Source organism: Hemibagrus wyckioides, linkage group LG28 (genome assembly GCF_019097595.1).
Source record: "Hemibagrus wyckioides isolate EC202008001 linkage group LG28, SWU_Hwy_1.0, whole genome shotgun sequence".
Classification (NCBI taxonomy): Eukaryota; Metazoa; Chordata; class Actinopteri; order Siluriformes; family Bagridae; genus Hemibagrus; species Hemibagrus wyckioides.
Genome location: NC_080737.1, coordinates 12,812,955 through 12,822,023, shown reverse-complemented (window position 1 = coordinate 12,822,023; position 9,069 = coordinate 12,812,955). Strand labels below are relative to the sequence as shown.

General features: G+C 40.6%; 1 protein-coding gene across 11 annotated transcripts in view; it reads right to left on the bottom strand.

Annotated features, from left to right (window-relative positions):
* camkk1a (calcium/calmodulin-dependent protein kinase kinase 1, alpha a) overlaps positions 1 to 4,189 on the bottom strand; it is a 128,542-nt gene extending 124,353 nt beyond the window's left edge. For 10 of the 11 annotated variants that reach the window (XM_058383338.1, XM_058383341.1, XM_058383337.1 and 7 more), the window contains exon 1: positions 3,710 to 4,189. The gene's annotated coding sequence lies outside the window, so the exon portion shown is untranslated. Of the gene's footprint in view, positions 1 to 3,705 lie in introns of all 11 variants that reach the window. The other variant, XM_058383343.1, reaches the window with a different exon arrangement.
* Positions 4,190 to 9,069: the final 4,880 nt, after the last annotated feature.

Here is a 9,069-nt window from a genome sequence, read left to right as displayed (position 1 = left end):
TCTGTTAAAATGTTTTTCTAAAAATAATTAACAAAATATTTATTGTAAACATTTAATAAAAATATATATGATATTTTGATGTTAAATTATTGTTACATTTAGATAATCATCATCAGTAATAATCATCACTGTAATAGGAGTCGGTCATTGAACCAAACAGAAAACACAAAGATTTAAATGAATGAAAGAACATTTTTTTGTTTTTCTTCTTTATATATCCAAACAGATTAGTCAATGTTGTAAGAAAAAAAATTAATGAAATCCAAAATTTTTCTTTTTTCTCCAAAATCCAAAACACCACAGAAATTTTGATATTTTAAACTGATATTTTATTAATTACTCTTATAATTCTTTTTTATTCTATTTTTTATAATAATAAAATATAATTTACAATTAAAAAATATATAATATTTCTATTTATTTATTTATTTATTTTTTATTTAGCTTTTTTTTTTCTGACCCATCCAGTCGAAAGCATTTGACCGTGTCCGGCTGTATACGACACGAAATTTTTTATTTCATAATAAAGAATGACCTCATACTCAGTCTAAAAATCTGCACCAAGCAGCGATGGCATCGTTATTACTTTCACCACACAGGAACATCGAATCTCCCATAACATCATCGACCGCATCATCACGCTGACCGAAAGGATCCAACCCAATCTATCGGTCCAGGTGTTTGGGTGCGGTCTTCATTTCTTATGCATACATTAAATGGAGTCATTTCCACTCAATGATCCCAGCTGCAGTCTCAGAATAGACCTGAAGTCAATCTCACTTTCTCCATCCTCATGACCAGCCTACACTCTTCTGCTCTGACCTACACTAATAGAGTCCTTTTACAGGCTAACCTGAAAAGGCCACCGGTTTCAGCAGCTACACACACACACACACAAACACACATACACACACACACACACGTTCAAGAAGCCTTCAGCATATTCATTCACACCCACCAGGAGTGGGTGAAAGCTGTCTGTGGTCAGGAGCCTTGAATGCTGCACAAAGTGAAGAAGACGGAAGCTCAGGCTGCTCGGTTATACAGGCAGGTTTCGGATCACTGAGTTCTGGTGACTTAAAGGAAGAAAAATGTAGCAGGAGCCTGAGTACTGCATTTCTGACTAATAAAATATCAAGCACATTTTGTACATCCAGTCATGTTTCTATTTTAGAAATTAAAATAAATAAATCTGGTTTAAACAGATCGCTAATATTGATGCTATTTTTTTTTTTTTAATATTTGGTATTTCAAGTAATATAATCTCATTCTCATATTGATGACACAAAAACTGGCCCCTTGTTGTCCTGGTCTGTTTTTGTTTGTTTTTTATTTTATTTGTACTCTCCATCCAAATACACAGTAGGGATTAATACAAATCATTTTAAATACACAGGCATAACATTATGACCACCTGCCTAACATCGTGTTGGTGCCCCTTTTGCTGCCAAAACAGCCCTGACCCGTCATGCACTGTGTATTCTGACACCTTTCTATCAGAGCCAGCATTAACTTCTTCAGCAATCTGAGCAACAGTAGCTCGTCTGTTGGATCGGATCACCCGAGCCGGCTCCCTTCGTGTTCCCGGTCTACAGTGGTCAGTATCTATCAAAAGTGGTCCAAGGAAGGAACAGTGGAGAACCGGCGACAGGGTCATGGGTGGCTAAGGCTCACTGATACACGTGGGAAGTGAAGGCTGGCCCGTGTGATCTGATCTAACAGACGAGCTACTGTTGCTCAAATTGCTGAAGAAGTTAATGCTGGTTCTGATAGAAAGGTGTCAGAATACACAGTGCATGATGGGTCAGGGCTGTTCTGGCAGCAAAAGGGGGGGACCAACACAATATTAGGTAGGTGGTCATAATGTTATGCCTGGTCAGTATATATATATATATATATATATATATATATATATATATATATATATATATATATATATATATATATATATATATATATATATATATATATATAGAGAGAGAGAGAGAGAGAGAGTATCATGAATGGTATGTAATATATTCAAATACATACAATGATTACATGAACACATTTGCAGTGTTGGCAATGACTCATGAACTGTTTTACATAATAGTTGATGGTAATGAAGTGCAGAAAGTTAATAACGCCATGCCATGTCATGCGGCTGCATTACGATTATAAATAACTGCAGTAAGAGGAGGCGTGACAGCATGTTTCAATCAAGTGCAAAGACAATTTAGCAGATTACACAGCCGTATCATACAAGCATAAAAAGAACCCTATCATTAATATACTTCTCCTTTAATCATACGATGACACGCGGGGTGCGAAGCGTGCCACTAATTTACAGATCTGGCATGACATGTCAGATCCATGAGTGTGCATGAGACTGTGGGTGTACTGGAAATGTCGTGTGTATCACACAGTGTTCATGTACCATATGTTTATCGGTAAGCTACATAGAGCAGACATGGATCAGCAAGGCTGGATAATCTGTAGAGTATCCGCGTGTGTAATATATACACTAATCAGCCATAACTTTGAAGCCACTGACGGGCGAAGTGAAGAACATCGATTATCTCGGTAGAGCGGCATCTGGTATATTAAGAGGCAAGTAAACAGTCGGAAGCAGGAAAAATCGTCACGAGTAAAAAGGGGCTTGATCGTGACGGCTTGACGACGGTGTCAGAGCATCTCCAAAACCTTTTTGCTCCAAGGAAGGACAGCCTGTGAACCAGTGACCTGGCCACTTATGGTTATCTGAACACACAGAAGAGCTACTGTAGTACAAACTGCTGAAGATGTTAATGCTGGCTCTGATAGAAAGGAGTCTGAACACACAGACTGCAGATCAGAGTGCCCATGCTGAGCCCTGTACATTAAGAAAGCACCTAAAGTGGACATCGGAACCAAATGGAAGAAGTAGGTCTGGTCTGAGGAATCACATATTTTACATCATGTGCTGGGTGTGATGCACATAATAATGTTCTGCTGGGAAATCTCACGTCCTGGTATTTATGTAGATGTTACTTTGACACATACCACCTATCTAAACATTGCTGCAGACCCAGAGCACTCCTCCCCTAATAGCAGTGTCCTCTATCAGCAGGACAACACTGCAAAAAATATTTGTTCAGGAATGGTTTGAGGCCCATAACAATGAGTCAAGGTCTTCAAAATCCCCCAGATCTCAATCCGATCGAGCGTCTGTAGGATGTGCTGGACAAACAACTCTGATCCATAGAGGCCCCACCTCAGAACTTACAGGATTTAAAGGATCTGCTGCGAACGTCTAGATGTCAGATACCACAGCAAACCTTCTGAGGTCTCCATGGATTTATGGGTCAGGGCTGTTTCGGCAGCACAAGGGGATCCTACACAATAATAGTTAATGGCTGATTGGTGTATGTTAATAATACTGTATACAGATAACACTATTACTGGCTCTGGAAACAGGTCATCCTCTATACATAAACTATCATCATCATCATCATCATCATCATCGATGAACCTGACAGCTGGGAAGCAGAAGCCTGTGTGTTGTATTATTTAAAGACATGTCATCTGTTTCTATCAAACTAGATCATTCTGAAGCTCACTGACTGACACATACACACACACACACACACACACACACACACACACACACACACACACACTGATTTACACACGTCAAAAATCTCTTTGATCTCATGCCGCACTGCTGAAAATAAAAGTTTCACTCACTCACCAATTTCCAGAAATGTTGGATCTTCGAAACCTTCAGGAGCGTGCTCAGCTCACCGAACCGACTCCTGACTCGGTTCACCGTTTCAGTAGAGCGCGCGTGAACTGATCGATTCAGTGATTCGCCTGGATGCTGCGCGTGTGTTCGGCGGTGATCCTCCCTCGTTGTTGTTGTTGTTGTTGTTGTTGTTGTTTCTGATCTTTTATTTATTCAATTGCGGTTCGCTTTCTGACTGCAGATATAATCATCTGCTTGTCAACTCGCTTCCGCTCAGCGCTTTGCAGCGTGCATTATTGCCACCCGCTCTTTCCGCTCTGCAGCTCTCGGTGTTGAGGCAGTGGGGCAGTTTTTTCTGCCTCGCTGCACTGACAGGGTGGAAAGTTGGAGCTCGGTTCAGTAAGGGCTACAAAAGAGCGCGCGAGGAGCGAGCGCGTGCACAGCGCGCAATTCAACAGCCCAGTGTGCAACTTCCAAGCTCTGTGAAACACCCCCCCCCCACTCCCCTCTTCTCCGTCGTCGGGTCCTAAAGCCCGTCATTTTATTTATATTTTTGTATACCTGAGAAGAGTGACATCTAGCTGCAGACTTTAGACCTCATTATGAGGCAAAAAGCCTCAGAGTGGGCAGAAGATTTTAAAAAACTTCACACATTGTATTTTGTGTGGAATTAAATGCAAATCACTGCCATTTTGAGGATCTAATAAAGGTCTGACTCACCAGTGTCTGATTCATTAAGAGGTTTCTCAGAAGTATATACCCCTTCCATCCATCGTCTATACCCGCTTATTCCTAATTAGGGTCACGGGGGTCTGCTGGAGCCTATCCCAGCGTACATAGGGTGAAAGGCAGGGGTACACCCTGGACAGGTCTCCAGTTATACCCCTTCCATGTATGTTTATTTTACCAAAATACATATCTTGACGATTAATTAATTTCTTATCTAAACCAGTGACCGATACACATAAATCTGATCATCCTGTCAATTCAGTCTAAAACATCTAATCAGGTTCATTAGCATAGAAAAATATCTAAATGCCACACATACAGTAGTTATTGCTATAGCCAAGTCTACAGTATTGAACTGCCCCAGTAAAATACAACAAAACTCACACAAAATGGCTTCTTAGAAGTCATCTTGTGGTTCGTTTTGCTAACATTTAACAGCCTTTTGTTGCTAATACCAGGTTAGACTAGCACTGACAATGCGTTGTTTTTCAGGGGTTGGGTTCGGCCCCTTGGTTTCAGGAACTGAAAGGAACTCTTAATGCTTCGTCATACCAAGACATTTTGGACAATTTCATGCTCCTAACTTTGTGGGAACAGTTTGGGGATGGTCCCTCCCTGTTCCTACATGACTGCACACCAGTGCACAAAGCAAGGTCCATAAAGACATGGATGAGCGAGTTTGGTGTGGAGGAGAGTCCTGACCTCAACCTGATAGAACACCTTTGGGATGAATTAGAGCGGAGACTGCAAGCTAGGCCTTCTCCTCCAACATCAGTGCCTGATCTCACAAATGTGCTTTTAGAGGAATGGTCAAAAATTCCCATAAACACACTCCTAAACCTTGTGGAAAGCCTTCCCAGTAGATTTGAAGCTGTTATAGCTGCAAAGTGCGGAACAACTCCATATTACATTCATGTGCATGTAAAGACAGACATCCCGGTTTTGGAATGGCTCACGGACTCCGCTCTAATTCATCCCATAGGTGAAGTTCCTTGACACCAAACTCACTCATTCCATGTCTTTATGGACCTTGCTTTGTGCACTGGTGTGCAGTCATGTTGGAACAGGAAGGGGTCATCCCCAAACTGTTACATACCCACAAAATTGGGCATGAAATTGTCCAAAATGTCTTGGTATGCTGAAGCATTAAGAGTTCCTTTCTCTGGAACTAAGGGCCGAGAGCATCCCCTGAAAAACACCGCCTGAATTCAATGATTTGGAGGGGTGTCCAAAAACTTTTGGCAATACAGTGTACCTATGACTTCATTTCATCAGTAATAAAGCATGTACTTTTTAATTTTGTTTTTAATATTTCAGTTTATTTAAAGGTATCTTTTTTATATTCATTTTTTCACTATTTAGCTACTAGCAATACTTTCATGTACGTATAACCTCTCAGTAATTTTCCATCTCTGAAGATCCATTTTCATTTATACTGATATTCATCTGCAGTATTACACTTCACTGCATACAATTCACATACCTGTACACCATGCAATTATCCAATCAGTCGACCGTAGCAGCAGCGATGTATAAATCACAGTCAAGAGCATCAATTAATCTTCACATAAGATCACAATATATACTCACTGTAGCCTCAGATTCCTGTTCTTTGCTGACAAGAGCAGACACTGATGTGGTCTTCTTTCATTTAAGCTCATCCGCCTCAAGGTTTGACCCGAATTTTGATGCTTTTCTTCTCTCCATGGTTGTAAAGAGTGCTTATTTGAGTAACTGTACCATTCGTGTCAGCTAGAATTAGTCAGATCATTCTCCTCTCTCATCAGCAAGGCATTTCTATCACTCATTATATGTTTGTTTTTTTTGTATGTGCCTTGATATGGTCATGCAGGACACTATCGATCCACAGAGCAAGAATGCAGTGTATCTGTTGGTAGGAACAGGTTGTACTAGCCGAATACAGTATATTATCTGGAGCACATGCTAGAGAGTAGTTTCAGAGTCAGTAATGGGGATGCTCAGGGATGTGGAAACTGAAAAATACAGTACAAAAAAAAGCGTTATATAACTTTACTGCTAGCAAAACACACAGTCACCTGAAATTTAAATCCATCATCCAGGGAAAAATATTTTGTAGATGGTAGCTAGATTGCAATGAGAGAACACCACAGCGAAAGTGGAAATGTTGGCCAGAGGCTTTCTGCCTTTTTGTTCGAGAGCACAAACACGATATGCTTTATCACCAGAGACATTATCAGGAGAGGATAAAGACCATGGCTACAGAATGCCCCTACCTTACTTGCCATTTTTCAGCCTAGTTAATTGGGCCTCCAAGGTAGTATAACAGGGGACTGGGCAGCACTGTGGAGCTTTCACCTGCCCAGTGACAGCTAATGAATTATGATTTTTTTTTCCACTCTTGAATGAAGCTCCATGTTTTTTGGAATAATAACAACAGACATGGAAATTATTAGAATGTCTCATGTATCAGGAATAACAGGAAGCTGATTTCAAAAGCTAAAGCAGTACCTGCAGGGAATATACGCTTTGAAGTCAGTATACAGTACATCACTGATAAGTCTAGAACAGATAAATTACAGTCCCATTGAGGTGATGCTCAGGATTATTGGATATGTGTAAGGCAACAAAGGATATACAGGTACTGGGAGCATCTCTAGTTCAACAGTCAAGGGGGTCAGCCATTTTAAGGTCCATCTCAATCACTAAAAAATCCCACAGTGCACCATGAAAACCAGGAGTCGATGCTCACTATGGAATGGAAAAAACATAGTCATATTTTCCGAAGCCTCCTAGATCAGACAAAATGGCGGATGTACTCTCAGCCAACTTCGCCTACAAATGTAAGTAGCTTGTTATCGTTGGTGTAGTTCTCAAATCTATTTACTTTAACTTTATTTAATGTTCCAAAAATACAGTTTGTTTGAGTCAAATGACTTTTATGATTAATGATAATAACGATGATTGAAATACCTTGACAGAATATGTTTGGGTTTGAACAGTGACTAGATTAGAATATCACTGGAAATTGAGTCATCAGTGTCCCAATATGTATGAAGCCAGTGTCCCTACTGATCCAGTGTCCCTACTGATCCAGGGTCCATACTGATTCACCATCTAGGGAGGTAGGGAGACGCAGCCACAGCTCTCAGCAGTCTATAAAATGTTCGAATCTGATTTCTGTATCACGTCTCAATGCTTTGAAAAACCATTTAGACACACACACATACTACAGAGAAACTTTTACATTCCTATCTAACTTACATATATATGTAGATGAATATCCCACCTATTTATAGACAGCTTGAGGGCATACTGTTATAGGAAAATACTCAATGATAGGATGGTGTGAAGCAGAGTTACAGTTCCAACCCAGACTTGGATTATTTTCCAGTTAAAGCATGACCAAATCCCCCAATACCACATCGAATTTGCTAACTTTTTCGTAATTATGACACGTCCTTATTTTTATTCATTTCTATTTCAATTTGATATTGTGAAATGTCCCTGAGACAGCATTCCTGTTATTACTGACGTTAGAACAGCTACAAACCCTCGTTCTCTCACCAGCCTCTCTTTTTTCCTTAGTGGTTAGTGGTTCGCCTCACACCTCCTGTTCGAGTCTTGCTCCCGCTCACTGTGTGTGTGGAGTTTGCATTTTCTCCCTGTGCTTTGTGGGTTTCCTCCGGGTGCTCCGGTTTCCTCCCACAGTCCAAAGACATGCTTCTAGGCTGATTGAAGACTTGAAATTGCCCGTAGTGTGTGATTGCGTGAGTGAATGAGTGTGTGTGTGTGCCCTGTGATGGGTTGGCACTCCGTCCAGGGTGTATCCTGCCTCAATGCCCCGATGATGCCTGAGATAGGCACAGGCTCCCCGTGACCCGAGGATAGATCGGATAAGTGGTACAGACTTTTTCTGGGATAAAACCTCACCCCTGAAACAATGTAAGGTATTACTATAGAAACAATAATGCAGTCTATTATTATTATTATTATTATTATTATTATATGTAAATCATCATACAGCTGGAACTATTGTCAGAGCTGCTGTTGCAGAAAATGGATCAACATCATCTGATCAACTGATATACAGCTCTGTGGTATAAATGTCATCAGCCACATTTCTATGGTGTAAAGTCTGCCATGTTTTTATTTAACATACACTGTGAGAAAGAAGCTGAGCATCATGGCAAGCGAGTAATTTATCTGAAAGGTCACCTAAACGCCCTCACGCTCCCGGATCACACGTTACCGAATCAATTTATTTGCTCCATTACGTGTGTCCTACAAGCTCTAGTCTCTAGTAGGTCAAGGGTCTGTGCAAGATTCTGACGTTATTGCGACGCACCAGCAGATCGTTTTGGATAGGGATGAGTGGGTTTTTTTTATTCTTCCACTGATGATGTTTGTCAAGAGCCGCTGTCTGAGGCATTAGCATAAGTATATACACACACACAGGCACATCACCACCTTGGGGTTAATTTTCCTTCAGTCTGTGTCCTTGCAGGTTTCTCTGGTTTGTTTCTGGAAAACTGAGAGAGAGAGAGCGAGAGAGAGCGAGAGAGAGAGAGAGAGAGAGAGAGATACATGTTACATATATATATACATATACATAGAGAGAGAGAGAGAGAGAGAGCCTATATATATATATATATATA